General features: G+C 41.2%; 1 pseudogene; it reads left to right on the top strand.

Annotated features, from left to right (window-relative positions):
- The first annotated feature begins 18,205 nt into the window (after positions 1-18,205).
- Positions 18,206-20,922, top strand: LOC124106170 (zinc finger BED domain-containing protein 4-like; annotated as a pseudogene).
- The last annotated feature ends 948 nt before the right edge of the window (positions 20,923-21,870 follow it).

Genomic DNA, 21,870 nt, shown 5'->3' on the forward strand with positions numbered 1-21,870 from the left:
CACAGGTTCTAGGGAAAAGGCCTGGACATTTGGGAGGTGGGGCATTATTCTACCTACTACATCCTCTATTATAAGATGTAATCCTGTTACACTGGGATATAGCTCGCTTATATATTCTAAATGATGAGGAAAAAGTCCATGAACAAATTTTAAAAAACCGAATGAGGATTCCCAAAATACACATGATCAATAATCACATGAAAATTTTTAATTAAACCAGTGAGATCCTACTTCTTCACCTCATTTTTATCTGATTGAAAATAAATGTTTGAGGCTGGAATTGTGGCATGGTGGCAGAGCGCTTGTGTGAAGCACTGGGTTCAATCCTCAGCACCACATAAAAATAAATAAATAAAACAAAGGTATATATCTATATAAAAAAAGAAAACAAATGTTTGTTCAATAAGTGAATTTCATTTGAGAATGTGAAGATACTTCTAGAACACCAGAACCTCCAAGCCGACCCTTAGAGGCAGGTGTTTCAGAGCATCTATGGATGAACCTCTTGCAGCTGCAGCCTGCTCCTTGGCAGGTGGGACCAGTGGCGTGATGGGCTCTGGGGCTGGTAATCCTCACAGTGTGGCTCTAGACCTGGTGCTCTAAGCCACCCAAACCCCAGGCCCTGGCAAGACTGACTCAGACTTTTCCAGGGAAACGGCAGGAAACACTGCATTCTTCTTAGTGCAAGTTGGTGTCCTCCTAAACCGTAGCATTCAGGATCTCTCACATTGCTGCTTTTCCTCCTCATGAATAAAACTTGAGGAAACAAATCAAATCTCTAACAAAGAGAGAGATCAATTCTGGGTGACGACCTCCCCTATTTGTTATGTCTACAGTTTTCAGCCTCCGTGCATTTTATTAAAAAAGAAACGAGCCTTTCCTATATTGTATTAAGGACCATTGTATGGTATTGATTTTCCTGGATAAAGGTAGAGCGCAGGACAGAAACATTCCACTCATAAAGTAAATTCTATGCAATAAAGTTGAATTTCCCCCAGTAATCCTGTTTTAAAATTTATGTTGGAAAAGCAGAATTCCCACCTGAACAGAAAAAGTTATTCTGGAGAAATTAGTGTTATGTAAGGCTCAGAATGAAAACTGAAAAATAGATCTTTAAATAGAAACCAATGGCCACGCTATAGTTTGGGTATTGAATGTCCTTCAAAAGTCCACATGGTGGGGCTTTTCAAGGTGGAAGATGGGGCCTGGTGGGAGGTTCTTAGGTCATTAGGGATGTGCCCTCAAAGGAGGCCCCTTTCTCTTTCTCTTGGTCCCCTGCCTGGCTTGTGATGTGTTTCTGTTCTGCCATGTGCTTCTGACACAATGTGCTGCCATGTGCTTCTGCCATGTGCTTCTGACACATGGGCTCAAAATAACAGGGACAACTGACCATGAATGGGAACCTCCAAAACATTAAGACAAAATAAACCTTTTCTCTTTATATATTAATTAACTCAAGCATTGTGTTATAGTGATGGAAAGCCAATGAACACATGCAGTGATCAGGCTCATGCATTGCTCTCCCCATGCCCACCTCCACTACTGTCATTCATTTCACAATTTCATTTCATGTATTAAAATGCAAGATTTTCATGCACCTGGGATTTATGCTGGTATGCACCTGGCTTCATTTTCTCTGCTGTGTCGTCCCTGGTCTCAAGGCGCTATTAGTTTTAGTAACAGGTTCTTCCTCTACTTATAATCTAAATAACATTTAAATGAGGGGTTATTTGCAGAGTATGGATAATAATGGGAACAGCAAGGGGAAGTGCAAAACCCAGGTCCCAGCAACTACAGGAAGCCACTACAACCCTTTGACCTGGAGTGGGGAACCATGTCACCAGGAACACTGAGAGCTGTGTCACGGAAAAAGAGCTGGTTGACAAGCGCTGTGGTGTTGGTAGGCAAACAGAGTAGGGGTCTCGCGAAAGAAGAACACGGACCTCTCTCTCCTCTCCTTCTGCATCTGTCTTGTGTGGTCAGTTCACAGCTCTATTCCTGGCATCTGGAATGATGCTTGACATGATGTATTAAATGCAGGAACAAATCACCCGTCTCTAGTGATGCTCCTTCCTTAGCTATGACGTGGAATTGCCTTGATTAAAATGCAGGAACTTCCCAGGCTTAGACGGATACAACTTGGTTCCTGTTAATAAACGGTGGACAGGCCCCTGGGAAATGCCTGTGGAAGTAGCCGTTAGTCCTGGGGAAGCTGAGAGTTAGGAATCAGAAGCCTTGGTTCAATCCAGCCTCCCTCCTTTCCTACTAGATATGTGAAGACAGGCTGGTTATTTAACTTTCCTAGACTCCCTTAAAACAATGATGATAATGATGATGATGAAAACAGTATGTCATAGAGCTGTGGGGAGGTTAAGGGGAGATGATAGATGAACTGTCCAAACATGATTGTTGAATAAGTGTGGTCCAATGTAGGTTGATGTCTTCTTCCTTCCCTCGTTTCTCTCCTTTGTTTAACTTATAATTTGTAAGCCTGGGGTAAGTGATGGAGCTTTATTCATTCTGTCTTCATTGACTGCCTATTTTAAGCTTTCAGATCATCTGGGAGAATTGGAACCCAGCAGTGTAACCAGAATGAAAAAAAAAAAAATAGAGAGCTCTCAATCTTCCCAATAGCTTCTCTCTGGGATTCCATCACAGGTAACGAACTCAATGACAGTAAAAGCACAATAGAGCACATGTCTTTCTGTAGTGTGCTGAGATGCTGAGAATACAGACTGTGTGGAGCTTTACTAATTGGCTTCCTATCAATGGGATTGACACTGCCTATGATCGAAAAGAAATAAGAATAAAGTCAGTTCCCCAGCCCTTTGACTCGCCTTGCACCTGCGATGCCTAATTTAGCAGGAAGGAAAGAATTTGGGTTAGTTTTATATCACCTCTGAGCCCTTAGAAGAAGTAAAATTTTGGAGAGTAATACTGTTAAATTACTCTAAAAAAGAGTTAAAAAAAGAAATGAACTTTTTTTCCCCACCTTCTTTCTTGCTTTATCCTACTCAGTTGGGATGCCCACTCATCTCCTTTCTCCCCTGGTTCTTTAGCTTAGCAATTCTTTGTTGAGTGTCTGTTTTGTGTCTCTGGGAATGCTGGCTGAACAGAACACACACAGCTCTCATCCCCCACCCCGCCATCCAACAGGGGACCCTGCCAATCTCCATCAGGAAGCCTACTTGGAATTGTGAACCACTCTGGCCAGCCCTTTGTGACTATGGGTAGCATCAAGTGTCCATAATTTTACAATCCTTTTGAATGGAGGCATCCACGGAAGAAAATATCACTTAATTTGTGCCAAAGTTTGAATTCTACTGTTGTGGAAAACCACCCAGGGCTTGTGTAAACAGAGAGGGATGTATTAGGGACAGTCAACAGAGCATGGGTTCTTTGAGATGACCAGAGAGCTCAGTGGGCAGGATGAAAGCAGGATCAATGACCTAAATGGCTCCATGGCCTTCCGTCACAAAGCTGACTCTGCTGAGCAGATGTCACATGCCTGAACCTCTGCTGCCAGGGAGACCAAGGAAAGCACATTTCAGTGGTCTGCCTTGTTAAGCAATAGACCCAGAAAAGGTATTGGTTCCAATATGGGACAGTATCGGGATGACAAATGTGCAAGGCATGCTTTGTTTCTTTCTAGCCTGCCACCCAAGTGGTGGCATTGGTTTCCTCCCCATATCTTACCACTCTTAATTCTGTACCAGTCAGTTTCCCACTAACAAAAGCCTAGTTGAAATCTCTGCTTGTTCAGGGCTGTCTAATGATGTCAATACTTCATGAGCACCCATAGTAACTTATGCAACCCTCTGGGAATGGTGCAGAACCCCATGTCACCAATGACATAGCAGGGGAGGGCGGGGGAAGCCAGGAGCAGAAGAACAATCATGAGGAACATTTAGTATTGAAGACTAATTTAAAAGCCATATCGAAATGTCCTGGTCAGTAATAAAGATAAAAAAAATAACCTACTTTGCAGCAGAAAAAAGGCAAAGAAGAAGTGTACTATTTTAACTTTACCTTTTGTTGCCCCAGGAAAGAGCCTAGCTCAGGAACATTTTGCAACATGACCAAGTTGGATTGGCTTCCTAACCAAGCCTGGCAGTGGGAGTCTCAGTCCCTGTGGCCCTTGTTCATGTGTCCTCTTGTTGCTAACATTAGAGAATGGTCCTCAGTGACTAGGCACTGTACCTTCTAGAGGGAAATATCAGGAGAGGGTTTCATGAGGCATTTGTGTAATTGACCAAGATGACTGTTCTGAGCTGATGCACCAGATGTCTTAGACATGAAGCTGTGCTGAATCTGTCACTAGTGGAAATGTGATAGATGAGCATGATCTAGAGATGTGAGCATGTTCTCTGTTGCTGGGAATTGATTCCACTGCTTGGTAGGAAATCTCAGGACCAGCAAGGGGTGGAACTGACTCTTTTGGGAATGACTGGTAATTTGGCTAGAGTTGCTAGAAATGGTGCTGGCCTGACATTGGTATTTTTCCCTGGGACTTTGTCTCATCAAGTATGGCAAGGATATTCAAAGGTGGCAAAAGTGTCTTATTGACATAGTGCATAAGGACAGTCATCTTGCAGATAACTACCTGCTGCACCCCTATAAAACTACTGCTGCACAATGCATGTGATAGGCAAATGTATACTGATAATATCATGACCATTAGGGACATGCTGATTTGGAGGTGCAGTTCAGTATTAGTGAATAAGACAGTAGAGTGTTGGAAGATTGGAATGGAGTTTACAGAAGAAGTCAGGGCTAGAGCTGTAGGAATTCTCCAGGGAAGAAAGAGAACAATCCACAATACCCATACCAACAGCCCCAGAGTGAACAAAAAAGTGAATTAGGAGAAGCTCTTATGCTTGGCAAGAAGGATATTCCTAGTAACTGGTTAGTGGCCAACATTAGCATATTAATGTGGTGAGAAGCCCCCCCACCCCCCCCAAAAAAAAGATGTCCAGGTGCTCATGAATATTGGTATAAGAAGGTAAATAGCAAAATAATAGTTGTTGAAAGAAAGTTAAATTGTCATATTTGGGGCTTTATCTCTTTCAGGAGCTAATTAGATACAGAATTCTTTAGGTATTTTGAGGGAACATCATCACCCAAATGTTGATAAACTGTAATTTAGAATCATGCATGCTGATATCAGAATTCTTTCATTTTCTACAGAGGAATGTTAGATATGTAAAATGTAGGCAGACCATTCTGACCACAATTGCAGTGGTTCATCACTAATCTCATGCCTAGTTTTGGATTTTTGAAAAAGCCAATAAACGAGCATCAGCAGGAACAGGAGCAGTCCATACAGTGTGAGGCAGATTACAAATGGAGGGAAAACCTATTGCTAACACTAGCAGTGTCTTGAGACCAGGGACTGCACAGCAGAGGAAGTGAAGCTAGGTGTGTTCCAGCATAAATCTCAGGTGGAGCCAAGGCTTGCATTTTAATACATTGTAATAATAAATCTAGACCAAGAAAATAGAGGTAAATATTTCTGTAATCCTGAGAGGGACCTCTAAAATAGAAACCATCAGATAGAAAGGGCTGACTTAATTACATAAGCATTTTAAACATCCATACATAAAAATGACTATAAACAAAATGAAAAACCAAAGTTTAACTCAGGAAAATATTTCCATCAAATCCAAGTGGGTTACTATTCTTCAAATTTAAAGAGGTCTGAATGATCGTTAAAAAGACAAACACCTCAATACAAAAATACTTGTAAAGAATATGCATGGGCAATCCCCAGAATAAGAAATACAGATAACTAATGAGCACATCAAATGCTTTGTAATAAAAATACAAACATAAATGAGATACCATTATTTTGCCCATTAAATCGACACCAGTTCCTTAAATAACAAAAAATAAAGCAAAATGTATGTTGATGAACCTCTAAGGAAGTGAACAAGATTGCAAAATAACAATAAGGATTTAGTTCCCCTGGGCTTTCCTGTTGGCCTAGAATTTCTCCATCTAAGAATTTATCCCAAGAAAAATAAGATGCAAATAATAGAATACACGAAGAGTGATTTATATCTAAAATTAATTTTTTCTTACCTAGAAATAATCCAAAAGGGAGGCATTTCCATGGCAATTCCACTGGCAAACTGCAGAAGGGCCCCAACGTCAGTCTTTGCCCAATTCTCTTGGCCTCTATTGTGTTCACAAAATGACTGGCGTGGTTTAAGTCATCACTTCTATATACAATAAAAAGCAAAGGTAAGAAGAAGGGAGTGGTTTCTCCTTGTGTATTTAAGCTTTTATTTTTATGGAGGAACAGTTTTCTCAGTATGTCTTGCCCTTTGATCTGATCGGCCAGAACTGTTACTTACCCATTCTCTAGCTGCTAGGGAGGCCACAAGGGGAGTGTGCCATGTTTAGAGTCTATCATGGGAGGAAAAATTGTCTGCAAAGAGGACAGGCCAGGGGAAAGACTGGGTAGATGACCAAGAGTGTTTCCCACAGGAAGTAAACATATATGCCCAGGTTTAGCAGAGTCATGGGTAGCTGGAGTGAGAGGTTGGAAAAATTATAATTTATCAATGAATAATAATCAAGGTCAGGCAAGATGGTGAGTTGCTATTGCTATATTCAAAGAATGTTACCAAAGAGTACTGACATGGAAATATGTTCATGACACATTAAACAGGTTACACACCATTTGCCCTGCTATCCTAACCCACACAGATGTTCAGCCACAAATAAACTCTGATAAAAGAAAAATTCTGAGATTCCCTAAAGTTTGTTACATTGGTCAAAGAATAGAAGTTGGGGGCAGAGAGAGAAATATAAGTGAAGTGTAATCAGTTATTAACCACAAGCTGAAAGCAGCAAAAGACTTCCACATGTTTGAATATAAGTCGAGACATGGACTCCAACTGCTGACAAACCCCCGTTACACCCCTGGCATCCTGTGAAATTTCCAGTCTGTTGACACCCGTCAATCCAGAAGCAATAAGTACTTCCCCCTAGGTACTGTCCTCTTATCTTAAAGTTCTCCCAGCTTGGTTTAACACTGCCTCTCTTATCTATAGCCAGTGTAGATGCAATCTGAACAATTTATGCTTGCCTACCCCAAATATCCATTATTAGCTGCTCTTAGTTCTTAGGTGTGGCCGACATAATTTCAGTAGCTGCCTAGACTTGCTGCTGGTGGCTGTAGAACCTGTCCCTGCACCTGGTCCTTTTTCTGGCTGTACCAGCTCAATTTAATTCCTTTATTCTCTAGATGTCTCAATCTTGAGAGTTTTAGTTGAAAACAACCTTTATACACATATGCACACAACTAAAATTGGCCACATATTATTTGAAATCCCTTTTACTGTGATATAAAGGTTGATTGTCCCTTTCTTCTATGTCTGAGCTGGCCTGTGACTGCTTCAACCCATGAAGAACAGCAGATGTAATGCAATGCCAATCCCAGACTTGGCCTTTAGGAGGACTCGGAGCTTCTACCCAGGGGTTTGGAAGCACTGATGTGCTAGAGCCAGCTCATACCAGCACATAGGAACCAACCAACTCTTAAAATTTCAGGTAAGGCTATTGACATCATGTTGATATCTTGAAATTGGCAAAATGTATCAGGACACCCCTGTTTGAATCCCTACATCATAAAAATGTATGATTCAAATGTTGGAGAGGCCTTGAGTCTACCTGAGAAAAGAGAGGGACCTAGCTGAGCCCAGTCTCCCAGCCATCCTGGCCAAGGGTAGGTGAGAAAGTGAAGAATTTTCAGATACTCTGTGTCAGCCCAGGTGCCCCTGAATGCCACTAAGTCACCTAGGTGGCCCCACAAGGGACAGAAGAAATTCCCAGAAGAATTCTACTCAGCTTCCTAATCCAAAAAATGATGAGATATAATAAAATAATTGCTGCTTTATTCCTTAGACTTTTTTAAAATTGAGGTACATTTTTTTCTTTTTTAAAAATTTTATTTGTTCTTTTTAGATATACATGACAGTAGAGTGTATTTTGACATATTATGCATGGAGTACACCTTCCCATTTTGGTGGTTGTATGTGATGCAGAGTTCCACTGGTCATGTATTCATGTATGAACATAGGAAATTCATGTAGGGTTCATTCTAGTGCCTTCCTCATTCCCATCCTTCCTCCCTTCCCCATGTTTCCCTTTGTCTAATCCAGTGAACTTCTATTCTTTCCAAATTGAGGTACACTTTTTAAGCTAACGGGTGTACCCGAGAATAGTGACCTTTTCTGAAATACATGGTGAATGTTATTTTGCACTATTTGTCTTCATATTTGTATCACTTTATAATGTATAATGCATATATTTGTGTCATGTTTATTTTATTTTAGTTTCAGACGTTGATGAGCCTTTATTTTGTTCATTTATTTATTTGTGGTGCTGAGGATCAAACCCAGTACCACACATGTGCTAGGCAAGCGCTCTACCACTGAGCCCCAGCCCCAGCTCCTATTTGTGTCATTTTATAATGCATGATAAAATGATGCAAGTATGAAGATATATATAACTAGTGTGATAAGTATAAATATTATATATAATAAGTAAATAGTTACACATGCAAGCAAAAAGGTATATATTATTATATTATATATATTATTATATGATATAAAGTATATATAATATAATAAGTAAAAGGTTGATGAGCTCACCTGTATGAAAAACAACACACTGCTGAAAGCACACCGTCAGTCCTAAAACAACATCCTCTTCCTCAATTATTGACCTGTTTCTAGTACTAGCCAACGAACTGTTGATCTTCATGACACTGAACTTGGTGTTAGCTGTGAAGCTCCAGAGCAGAGGAAGCTTTCCATAGCTGTCCTAGAACTTGCCAAACCTGGGACTGAGAGCTGTATGATGAGGAGCAAGAACCTCAACCTCTTTGGACCACAGTTTCCTTATATGTGGAATGAGAAGGAAAAGTAAACACATTCTTGACATAAGGATCAAACCAAATAATGTGGCTAACATACCTTGGGTTATGTCCACTGTATTCAAGGCCCAGTGAAGGGCATTTCACACACATTATGTACATCATATTCAGGAGCAAGTTAATCATATCATTGTTTTGATTTTATGGATAAAATATGATAAATGTCCTTAAGAAACTTACAGATATTGACAGGAGACCACAGATTACAGCACTCATAATGGGTCTTTAGGTTTAAAGCACATCTAAGCCAATAGAAACACACTTAGGAAAGAGAACTGAAGAAGCAAATAAAACTCTTAGAGGATAAGAGCATATTTTACTCATGGTCTGTCTTCTAGGGTACCTGTCACTGAGCTTTAACTCCTGGAAGATGCTCAGTATGTGTGTGTGTGTGTGTGTGTGTGTATGTATGTGTGTGTGTGTGTATATATGTATGTGTATATATATATATATATATATATATATATATATAAAATTTTTTTTGGTAGTGGGAATTGAACCTAGGGCCTCACACAAGCAAGGCTAGTGTTCTGACATGGTGCCTAGCCTAAGGCACATTAATTTTCCCTGATCTCATTTGACTTTTGCTATACTCTTTGTCTTCCATGGGCCACTGAGTTCCATTCACCCAAAATTATACAGATGTGAGGAACATTTGAAATGGACCTTGGGCAAACACTATCAGCTGAGAACACCGGCTGCTTAGAACTTCACACTTTCTGATGTTTTTTTTATATCTCTTTGTGTCCCACACCTGACTTCCCATTGCTGGCGATGCACAGGTTAAAGACAGCTGGTCTCCTTGGTTCGGTCTAGCAGTACACAGTTCGATGGCCTGATGCTAGTGAGCCCTGAGAGAGGGTTTTTTTTTTCTCTCCAAGGTCATGCAGGTGAAGCCAGGATGAGAACAGATGTTGACAGAGCTTTTGAAGAAGGAATGGAGGCTTGCCACAGCTGTGGGAGCCATTCCCTCCTAGCCATGGGCGGCACTTGCTAGGCAAGGCTGACTTTTAATTAAAATGTTCAATTATAATTCTGTAATTGAAGATAGAAAGGAACATCTTGGGATGTCTTTAATTCAAAACAGGCAAAGCCACAGAAATCATGGCTTTACTCTCATTTTCCATGGGGAGATCATGCATTGGACTACATCCAGTAGAAAAGAGTAAATATCTTGATACACAAAAGATATTTTGGAGTGGGGGTAGGAAGAACAATTGTATATATATGCTTAATTTAATTACAGGAGAACTGCATGTTTATTGTAAAAATAAAACAGAAGCAAAGCAAAAACAAAAACAAATTCAGTATAAAACTACAAATATCCCCTACTAGGGATTTTCATTACTGGATGATGGAGTGGATACCATATGCATGAATTTCCCTATTCTTCCCATTAAGTACAATGAGAATTCCTTGACATCATACACAAAACTAGCAAAAGGAGACTCTGAACAGTGGAGAGAAAGTGACAGATTAGTCCTTAGGATCCAAGGGAGGAAGCCTGGTTCACCCCTGGTTTCCTTCATGTTCCACACTCTCACACTGGATAGTGGAGAAGCTGGTACCTACAAGTGCCAATAAGCACAAAGGGAAGGAAAACTGCAAGAAAATCCTTTCCTTTCCTTCTTTCTCTTCTTCTTTCTTTCTCTTTTATTTCTTACTTCCCTCCTCCCTCCCTCCCTCCATTTCTCTCTCTCTCTTTCTTTCTTCCACCCTTGCCCCACAGGGGAAAAAAAAAGAGAAAAAAAGGTCCAATTTAGCAAGACACTTTTATATTTATTTTTTATTGATTTTTAAAAAATAAATAAATGACAGTAGAATGCATTACAATTCTTATTGCACATATACAGCACAATTTTTCATATCTCTGGTTGTATATAAAGTCTATTCACACCAATTCGTGTCTTCATACATGTACTTTGGATAATGATGACCATCACATTCCACCATCCTTGCTAACCCCCTGCACCCTCCCTTTCCCTCCCACCCCTCTGCCCTATGTAGAGTTCTTCTATTCCTCCCATGCTCCCCCTCCCTACCCTACTATAAATCAGCCTCCTTATATCAGAAAACATTTGGCATTTTTGGGAGGGGGATTGGCTAACTTCACTTAGCATTATCCTCTCCAACTCCACCCATTTACCTGCAAATGCCATGATTTTATTCTCTTTTATTGCTGAGTAATATTCCATTGTGTATATATGCCACAGTTTCTTTATCCATTCATTTACTGAAGGGCATCTAGTTTGGTTCCACAGTTTTAGCTATTGTGAATTGTTTAGTAAGATACTTTTATAAATAACCTCTCTACTCAGACAGACACCACAGGAAACCTGTGGACACACCTCACTCCAATTCCAACAAAAGCAAGTGGAGATCTGCATATCCATCCGTCAGGGATGTAACAAGGCCCTGTCCTGGGCTTGATGGCTAGCCTGGTGGCAAAGAAGAAGGCCAGGTAGGAGGACATAGCCCCCACTCCCAGGAGTGATGAGGTCCACACCTGCAGTATCGGTGGACAGTGGAGATCACACAGGAGCCTGGACTTCTACTCCCACTCTGAACAGAAGCTGTGTCCATGGCTTCATGAGAAGAGGTCCCGTGGTGAATTCATCTTAATTTGTCCCCCTTTTCCTTTTCCACTTGTTTTTTATTCTCATTTCTGACGGCCTTTCTCCTAACTTCTGGGGAAACCATGTGTTCAACAACCCTCCCACCTTGTGCCCCTACTGACTTCCTCATACACCAGTGTGTCAGAATTGATGAGTAAAATTCCAGCTGAGGAAACATATAGCATGGAGCAATGTCTCCTAGGATTTTCTTGGATTCTGTTGAGGGACTATACTTGACATTGAATACACAGTCAGAGCAATCCTAAAACTCTCTAGCCCTGAAGAAAACCTGACAAATCTGTTTTGTTGTTCATTCCCATCATCCAGCAACAGAGAAGCAAGATTGCCCCGCTGCACATAGCTACGGAATAAAAAGGATGAGGAAAAAATTCTTAGCCCTTCTCTAATGGCAATGGATGGCAGGAATGCAACTGATCTGAGAGACCTACCTGTTATCTGAACCCCAAAGCACAAGTCAAGGTCTCTGCCTCTACATTCCTAGGAATGAGTCCTCACTCCTAGGTTGTACAGGCTGCTCAGAGGCCTACTGTCTACAGTTATTGTCTGCCTGCCCGTCAGAGGACTTGACATCACTGTTGATTTCCAGGTAAGTTGAGAAGCCATCGTAAGGGAGGAGCCTTCTCCCCTCCCATGGCCTTTGAACTTGTCCGGGTACACATGCCATGTCTGAGCAGCTCTCAGAACCATCCTGTGTTTCTTCTTTCTCTTGCTGTTTTACTTAGACACAAGAGCATCATAGACCTCACAAGTATTGCTCCTTCAGCCTTCCTTCCAGAACAACAGAGATGGAGCGCTGACTGGCAGCTCACCCAAAGTTTACAGCAACTGTCACATAGGCAATGAATAAGATTGTAAACGCTAGGCTAGCCACTAAAATTTTCTAAAAAAATTGAACAATATGCTAATAGAAGAGAGAAAATGTAATCAACTACCTCTCTCAACTAAAATGAAAGGGGGGAGTGAAAAAGAGCTTCTGAAAAAACAAGGACAGCAAAAAGAAAACAGTTTAAAATAGATGTTACACCACACGTACCCATAATTACTTTAGAGGTGAATAGTTGAGACAGTAATTGAAAGACATTGTTTTGGGAAGGAATAAAAATACAAGACCTACATGCATACTGCTTTAAGGAAAACCACTCTCTGATGGGTGAAAAGCAAACAGGTGGGGAGAAGTACCTATATTCACAATCAGACAAATAGAGCTGGATTTTCTATGAGAATCTCGAATGAAGCAGAACTCAGAACAAGGAACATCATCAGGATGAAAGAGGGGCATCATAGAATTCTATAAGAAGACAAAACAGTTCTTTTTTATGTGTTCTTTTCAGATACACATGACAGTAGAATGCATTTTGACATATCATACAATCATGGAGTACAATTTACTCTAATTAGGATCCCATTCTTGTGGTTGTACATGATGTGGAATTACACTGGTTGTGTATTCACGTATGAATATAGGAAAGTTTTGTCTGAGAAGGAGAGTTATTCTACTGTCTTTTCTATTCCCGATCCCTTCCCTTCATTCCCCTTTGTCTAATCCAGTGAAGTCCTATTCTTTCCTGCTCCCCTGACATAACAATTCTTAATGACATGTATCTAACAAAGAGCATCAAAATGCGTGAAGTAAAGACTGATAGAATTGCAAAGAGAAATAGACAAATCCACTATTCCAGCTGGAGATTCCAACACTCTTTTCTTAATAGTTGACAGAGAAATCAGGCAGGAAGTCAGTAGGGATATAGATGGCCCAGGAAGTACCATCAATCAACATGATCTGATCGACATTTCTGGAATACTTCACCCAAAAATAACAAAATATACATTCCTCTCACGCTCACATTGAACTGAGATAGAACACATTTTGAACCAAACACATCTGAACAAATTTAGAAGAACAGAAATCACACAAAGCATGTTCTCAGACAACGATGGAATTAAACTAGCAATAGATAACAGAAAGAGGCTGAAAATCTCCAAATATTTGGAAATGAAATAGGACACTGATGAACAATTTGCTGGGTAAATGATTTCAAGGCAGATTTTAAAATATTTTGAATTAAGTAAAACTGAAAACATAACATCAGAGTACATAGGATATATGTGAATCAGTACTTTCTTTGAGGGAAATTTGTAGAAGTAAGAATATATATTAGTAAAAAAGAAAGATATGGGCTAAAACATTAAGCTTCTACCCTGAACAACTAGAAAAAAGAGAAGTTTCTTTAAACTTAAAGCAAATATAAAATTGTAAGATAGTAAACAATGGGGACAGAAATGAAGGGCATCAGTATTAGGAAAACCAGAGAAAAATCAACAAAAACTAAGTTTTTTCTTTGGAATGATCAGAAAGTCACAATTCTAGCATGAAGCAGCTCTACGAAGAAAATTTATTGCATTGGAAACCTACATTAAAAAATAGAGATCCTCCCCAAATAAACTTATGCTCTACCTCAAGGTCTAACAAAAAAAAATTGATTTCAAAATCATGTAGAAGACATGAAATAATAAAGGTCATAATCAAAATTAGTGAAACTGAGAATAAAAAAAGCAATACACAGGATCAGTGCAACAAAGAGTTGTTCCTTCAAAAACAATAAGATTGATAAACCAAAAGAAAGAGGGAGCTGATGTAAAAATATTGAACATAAATTGGAGATATCACTGCAGACACTTCTGTAATCCAGAGGATTCATAGAAACTATTTTGAAAATTTATACTCCAATAACATGCAAATTCTAGCTAAATATGAAATGCCCAAATTGAACCAGGAAGATATAGAAAACCTGAACAGACCAATACCAAATAATGAAAATGAAACAGCAATTCAAAGCCTACCAAGAAAGAAAAGCCCAGGACCAGATGAATTCTAAGCTGAGTTCTACCAGCCCTTTAAATAAGTACTAACACCAATCTTCCTCAAAATTTTCCATAAAATTAAAAAGGAATGCAACACTCTCAAATACATTCTATAAAGCTAGTATAATCCTGATGCCCAAACCAAACAAATACATATTTAGGGAAAAAGAAAAAAAAAAAAACAACAACTACAGACCAATATCCCTAATGAACATATTTCTAAAAAATTTCAATAGAATTTTAGCAAACTGCAATCAAAACATATTAAGAAGATAAAACAGCATGATCAAGTGGGCTTCAATCCATGGATGCAAAGTTTGTTCAAAATAGTGAAACCAATAAATGTAATATATCACTTAAAGAATTAAGAACAGGAATCATATTATCATCTCAATGCTGCAGAAACAGTCTTTGATAAAATACAACCACCATTCCTCTTTAAAACATTGATGATACGAAGGATAGAAGGAACTTATCTCAAATTATAAAGGCAATATAAGATAAACCCAAAGCCAACATCATACTAAATAGAGAAAAAAGAAAAAATTCTCCTTTAAAATCAGGGACACAACAAATATATCCACCCTCACTTCTTCTGTTCAATACACTTATTGAAACTCTATCTAGAGCAATCAGGCAAGAGAAGTAAAATTTAAAAAATTACAAATTGGAAAAGAAAAAGATAAACTCTTACTGTTTGATGATGACATGATCCTTTATTTAGAAGACCTAAAGCATTCCATCAGAAGACTTCTACAGCTGACAAATGAATTTAGCAAAGTAGCAGAATACAAGACCAAAACTCATAAATGAATAACTTTTATATACTTGAATGGTGATTCAGTTGAGAAAGAAATCAGGAAAACCATCCCTTTAACAATAACTTCAAGCAAAAACAAAACAAAACAAAATTTTTAAAATGCCCTTGGAATTAATCTAACCAAGGAAGTAAAAGGACTCTAAAATGAAAACTATAGAACAATAAAGAAATAAATTGAAGCAGGCTTCAGAAGACAGAAAGACATCCTACACGTTCTTGGATAGGCAGAATTAATATTGTCAAAATGGTTATCTTATCAAAAACAATACACAGATTCAATGCAATACCCATCAAAATATCAATGAAATTCTTCATCATACTAGAAAAATCAGTTCTTAAATTCATCTGGAAGAAAAAGAAACCTAAAATAGCCAAAGTAATTCTGAACAACAACAAAAAAAAGCGATGCAGGAGACATTACAAGACCTGATCAAAACTATTGCTGGTGGGACCGCAAATTGGTGTAACCAATCTGGAAAGCAGTATGGAGATTCCTTAGAAACCTGGAATGAAACCACCATTTGACCCAGCTATCCTACACTCCTCAGTCTATACCCAAAGGACTTAAAATCAGCATACTGTAGTAACACAGCCACATCAATGTTCATAGCAGCTCAATTCACAATAAGTAAACTGTGAAAGCAACCTAGATGCCCTTTAATAGATAAATGGATATATATACACAATGGAATATTACTCAGCATTAAAAGAGAATAAAATTATGGCATTTGCATGTAAATGGATGGAGTTGGAGAATATCATGCTAAGTGAAGTAAGCCAATCCCCAAAAAACCAACAGCTAAATGTTCTGATAAGTGGATGGTGATCCATAGAAAAAGGGGGGAAGCATAGGAAAATGGAGAAACTTTTACCATGTAAAGAGGCGGAAGGGTAGGGCGAGTGCATGGGGGTAGGAAAGATGTTGGAATGAGATGGATATCATTACCCTAGGTACATGTATGACTACAATATGGTGTGACGCTACATTGTGTACAACCATAGAAAGGTAAAATTGTGCTTAAATTCTGTACAATGAATTAAAATGCACATATATATATATATATATGTGCATTTAATTATATATATATATATATGTGCATTTAATTATATATATATATATAATTAAAATAAATAAATTAATTAAAAATAATTCAAAGACTTAAAATTATACCACAAACCTTGGAACTCCTGGAAGAAAACAGGATCAAAACTCCATCATGTTAGTGCTGGCAAGTTCCTTAACAAGACCCTTAAAGCTCAAGAAATAAACCATGAATCAATAAATGGAGTACCTTCAAATTTAAAATCTTCTACACAGTAAAGGAATGGTTAAGAAGGTGAAGAGAGAGCCTCTGGAACGGGAAAAATCTTTGCCAACTCTTCCTCTGACGGGGGATTAATATCTAGAATATATAAAGAACTAAAAGAAAACCATCTCATTGTAATACACACACACACACACACACATATAATGGGCCAAAGAGCAAACTAGAAATTTCTCAAAATAGGTACTACAAATGGCCAACAAACATTAAAAAATGTTCAATATCTCTAGCAATCAAGGAAATGCAAATCAAAACTACAATAAGATTTCATCTCACCCCAATCAGAAAGGCAATTTTCAAGAATGTTAACAATTATAAATACTGGTAAGAATGTGAGGAAAAACATAAACTAATACGTTATTGGAGGGACTGAAAATTAGTACAACCAATCTGGAAAGCATTCCTCAAAAAACTAAGAACACCATATGATCCACCTATCCCACTCCTCGATATTTACTCAAAACAACTAAAATCAGCATACTATAGCAATATAGCCATGTCAATGTTTATAGTAGCACAATTCACAACAGCCAAATTATGGAATCAAGTCAAATTTCCATTAAAAAACGAATGGATCAAGAAAATGTGTTATATATACACAATGGAGTTTTACTCAGCCATAAAGAATAATGAAATTATTGCATTTGCTGCTAAATGGATGGCAATGGAAAAAAACTATGCTAAGTGAAATAAGCCAGTCTCAGAAAATCAAGAGCTGGGTGTTTTCTGTTGTATGTGGAAGCTAGAGCAAAGTAAGGGAAAGAAGGTGGCAGGGTAGGAGATTGAATTTCAAAAAGTTATAAGATAGATCAGTAGAGTAGAAGAAGATGAATGAGAGGGAGGTAGGAAAGAAGGGAAAGGGCTAAACATATTGAAGAAATTTAACAGTGGCAAGTTATAGACACATATAAGTGTACCAACAAGAATTTCACCTGTATATATAATACCAATAAAAATAAATAAATAAAAGATGTGAGAGGAAGATTAATAGAGGAGATAAGAATGAATAAGGCAAAGTGTGGGGAATGGGGATTGAAATCATATTCCTTGCATGTATTATTTTGTCAAAATGAACCAAATAACTATGTATAATTATTACACTCTAATAAAAGAATGTCTAGTCCTCTGCCTGGCTTATGAAGAAAAAAAATGACAGCAGATGCAAATTACTATTGTCAAAATGAGAGAGGAGTTTTCACTATTGATCCAACTATCCACTATTCACTATTGAATAGAATACTACAAACAGGGGTTAGGGCCAAAGGGAACAGAAGAAAGGTTAGTGTAGTTAAAAGACAAGTTAAAAGACAAGAAGAACAGGTATGGTGTTGGAACTTTTCAGCATCTTGACTTTATTGTTTGATATCATAAACAGGTGATAAGATGGTAGAGACTTAACACATGTGCAAAAACAAGTATAACTGAATAAATCTGAATATGACTTGTGGATTGTCATTAATATCAACATCTCAGTTGTAGCATTGTGCTATAAAGCTTCAAAACGCTTCCATTGGAAGATTGGGTAAAGTATACAAGGGATCTTGCTCTATCATTCCGTATAGCTGTGTGTGACTGGGTAGTCATCTAAATTTAAAAAAGGAAAAAATAAAAACTCATAATGAATGAGCGCTCCCGCCGCGCAGTTCGCTCTCCCCAGCGCCAGGACCGTGCCGCCCACGCCTCCCGCACCCGGCCAAGCCGACACCCAGATCCTTGGCAGGCCTAGAGTTTGCAGAGTGAGAACTGGGAAGTGGACCTCTGGAAGCACGAATACAGACATGCAGGAGGGCTGTGTGTGCTGTGGAAGTGGTGGGGACCCTGTTTTCAAGACCAGCAGCCAGTCTCCCCTGTGCAGACTAACGTCCCCACGGCCAGGCAGGCAGCAGCAGAGCCCCAGCATGGAGCACTCACAGGAGCAGCCCAGAGAACAGCTGTGACAGGGTGACGGTGATGGTGGGTGGGCGCACAGGGGCGCTCAAACCAGCTCTCTGTTGACCTGAGACACTAGCATGAGGAAGGAGCTGGGGTAGTTACGGTCGGCCATGGAGGACAACCAGGACTTTCGTCCCAGAGGGGACTTGCCTGGGGAGCACTCAGCATGGAATGTCCGTGGCTTAGGCTTCTATGGGCGCCTCTCCTGAGAAGCAGCAGGCCAGCGGGTTGAGCGCTACGAGGTGCGAGCCTGGTGTTGTCTTCCAGCAGAAGAAGGTCATGAAGAGGCTGAAGTCGGAGGTCTGGCACCACTTCTCGCTGGCCCCCACAGACAGTCTGAAGGCCGTGTGTCAGTACTGTGGTTGCGTCATCAGTCGGGGGATGTGGGCACCAGCTGTTTGATGCGGCATCTGTACAGACGCCACCCCGAGGTGGTCGGGACCCAGAAGGGCTTTCTGGGTGCCAGTTTGGCGAACTCTCCGTAGGCCACTTTGGCGTCTGCAGAAAGCTGCTCCTTCAAGATGCCTGGCCTGCCTGCCGTGGTCAGGAGGAACCACCCCGGTGTTTCCTGCTAGCAGCAAGAAGACCTCCAAGCTGTGGAACCACTTCTTTAACTGCTCTGCAGACTCCACCAAGGTGCTGTGTCTGAACTGCAGCTGGAGAATCAGCAGAGACAAGAAGCCCACCAACCTGGGCACCAGCTGCCTGCACAGGTTCCACGGCCACGTACTCAAGGCCGATGTCCACCTGGAGACCACCCTGTCCCTCTCTCCAGACGTCCAGGACCACTGAGCACAGAGTTGTCAGGCACATCCTCCTTCGATGACCCCACTGAGAAGTTCTATGACTCTCACCCAGTTGCCAAAAAAATCACCAGCCTGATAGCAGAGTTGATCGCACTAGACCTCCAGCCTTACTCCTTCGTGGACAGCACTGGCTTCAACAGGCTGCTGGGGTACCTGAGGCCCCAGTACTACATGCCCCGGCCCTCCTACTTCTGCAGCACGGCCATATCCCTGGCATGTATGACAACATGAATCAGATGGTCCTGTCCCAGCTGAGGGAAGCCGAGAGTGGCGTGGTCCACTTCACATCAGGAATCTGGACAGTCACCCAGAGCCATGAGTACCTGACCCTCACTGCCCACTGGGTCACCTTCGCATCCGCAGTCTGCTCGCACTGTGAGGACCACCACTGCTCAGCACTTCTGGATGTGTCGCAGATTGACTGTGACCATGGCGGTGGTAGCATCCAGAAGCAGCTGGAGTGCTGGTGGGAAGCCTGGGTGACATCCACCGGCCTGCAGGTGGGCATCACTGTCACCAACAACCTGAGCATCAGCAAGACTCTGACTGAGGCAGAGCACTCAAGCATGCCCAGCTTCAGCCACATGGTGGACCTGATGGTGAGTGAGGCCATCAAGAGCCAGAGGATGGTGCAGAGCCTGCTGAGTGCCACCCAAAAGCTGTATGAGCGTGTCCAGTGCTCCCCCACAGCCAGGGAGAAGCTGGCCACGCTGTAGCAGGTGTACGAGTTGCCGCAGCACCACCTTGTCCAGGACTTGCCGTCCAGGTGGAGCACATCCCTGCACATGCTGGAGCGCCTGATGGAGCAGAAGAGGGCCATCAATGAGATGTCCATCAAGTGCAGCTTCAGAGAGCTGATCAGCTGCGACCAGTGGGAGGTCATGCAGTTCTGTGTCATGTGCTGAGGCCCTTTGATGCTGCCAGCCGGGAGATGAGTGCGCACGTGTCCACTCTGAGCTAGGTCATCCCCATGATTCACATCCTAAGCAGGAAGGTCGAGATGCTCTTTGGAGAGACGATGGGCATCGACACGATGCTGAAGTCGCTAAAGAAAGCCATAGCGAGCTGCCTGTCCACCACCCTCCATGACCCCAGGTACGTCTTTGCCACACTGCTGGACCCTTGCTACAAAGCCTCCCTGTTCACGAAGGAGGAGGTAGAGCAGTCCAGGCAAGATCTAATCAGGGAGCTGGAAATACTGAATTCTACCTCAGAGGACACAGCCGTCTCCGATGGCTGTAACTCAGGGCCCCTGTCGAGAGACTCTGGCAGAGAGGAGAGCCTGTGGTAGCCCATGGCCAAGGTGGAGGGCAAGACCGTCCGGAGAGGCTGCCTGAAGACATGACCTACCTGGAGGAGGAGGTGTTGGATGGAGCACAGCTGTTGCCTACTGGAACCTCAAGCGGTCATACTGCCTGGGCTGTCCACTTTAGCTGTCAGAGTTTTGGGCTGTCCCCCAAGTACCGTCCCTTCAGAAAAGCTGTTCAGCACGCCCGCAGAGAATGGCAGCTTTGGCCAGCCCCGGCTCATGATGGAACATTTTGAAAAACTTATCTTCTTGAAAGTGAATCTTCCCTTGATCTACTTTCGGTATTGAACTCACACTGAGTCCCCAGACCAGACGTGCTCTTGGTAGTGCTGGCTGGCTGGCTGTCTACCAGGGCTGTGACCCACCCAATGGGGCCATGTGGGACACGAGGCCAGCATCCAGGGCCACCCGCCGGCTCCCACCGTAATGTCACACGTGTCTTACTCCTGTCAGGCCAGGTCGCAGTGTGTTGGGAGTCCACTGGAAGCAGCCTGTCTTGTCGGTTATGAAGTGGGGTGATCAGGTTTTAATTCATGACTGCAATGTTTTTTAAAAGTTAGGGATCAGAAATGTGTTTCCCTAGAATGGGGACAAGATGTAAACAGTTTTATCCTGTAGGATTTTTATTCAATTGTGTAAAACCATGAATCAGGTACTGTATTTTAATTAAATATTGCTTTAATTGCAACAAAACAGCTTTTGTGGCTGTGAAATGAAACCTGTAAATAGTTGGTGGAGCTTAAGCCATCCTGACTGAGCAGTTTTAACTGCAGGCTCTAAATGTGTCGAGGAGTGGAGAGAATATTCTGGAAGCTAACTGTTTACCACAGAGGCAAAGCATTTGAAAACAAGCAGTGGAGCTCTGTGTACGCTGACCCAGGGGCTGGGACCACAGCCAGGCCCTGGAGGCGGTGGTGACCAATGGGGGCGTCTGGCAGGCTACAGTGGTGAGGCTAGCCTTAGGCGTTTCGATTTTTCATTTTTTATAATAGGGAAGATTCAGCCATCACTGGGGTATTTTAGAATCCCAGGACATCAGAGTGAAATTATCAGTTGTCAAATTCTTTTAACAATACATCTTCAAAGTGTTTGCTTTAACATCTGAAAAAGGTTCTTGTTCTACGTCACTTCAGACCATTGGGTGCTGTGGGTGAAGCGAGGTGCTTCTCTGCCATGGTCCCCTAGAAAGCTGTCCTTCTGTTGAATACTGTAGCTATGCTTGCTCTCAATTCAAGT

Source organism: Marmota monax, unplaced genomic scaffold (assembly GCF_021218885.2).
Source record: "Marmota monax isolate L192 unplaced genomic scaffold, Marmota_monax_Labrador192_F-V1.1 WCK01_AAM20220418_F8-fsc00034, whole genome shotgun sequence".
Taxonomy (NCBI): domain Eukaryota; kingdom Metazoa; phylum Chordata; class Mammalia; order Rodentia; family Sciuridae; genus Marmota; species Marmota monax.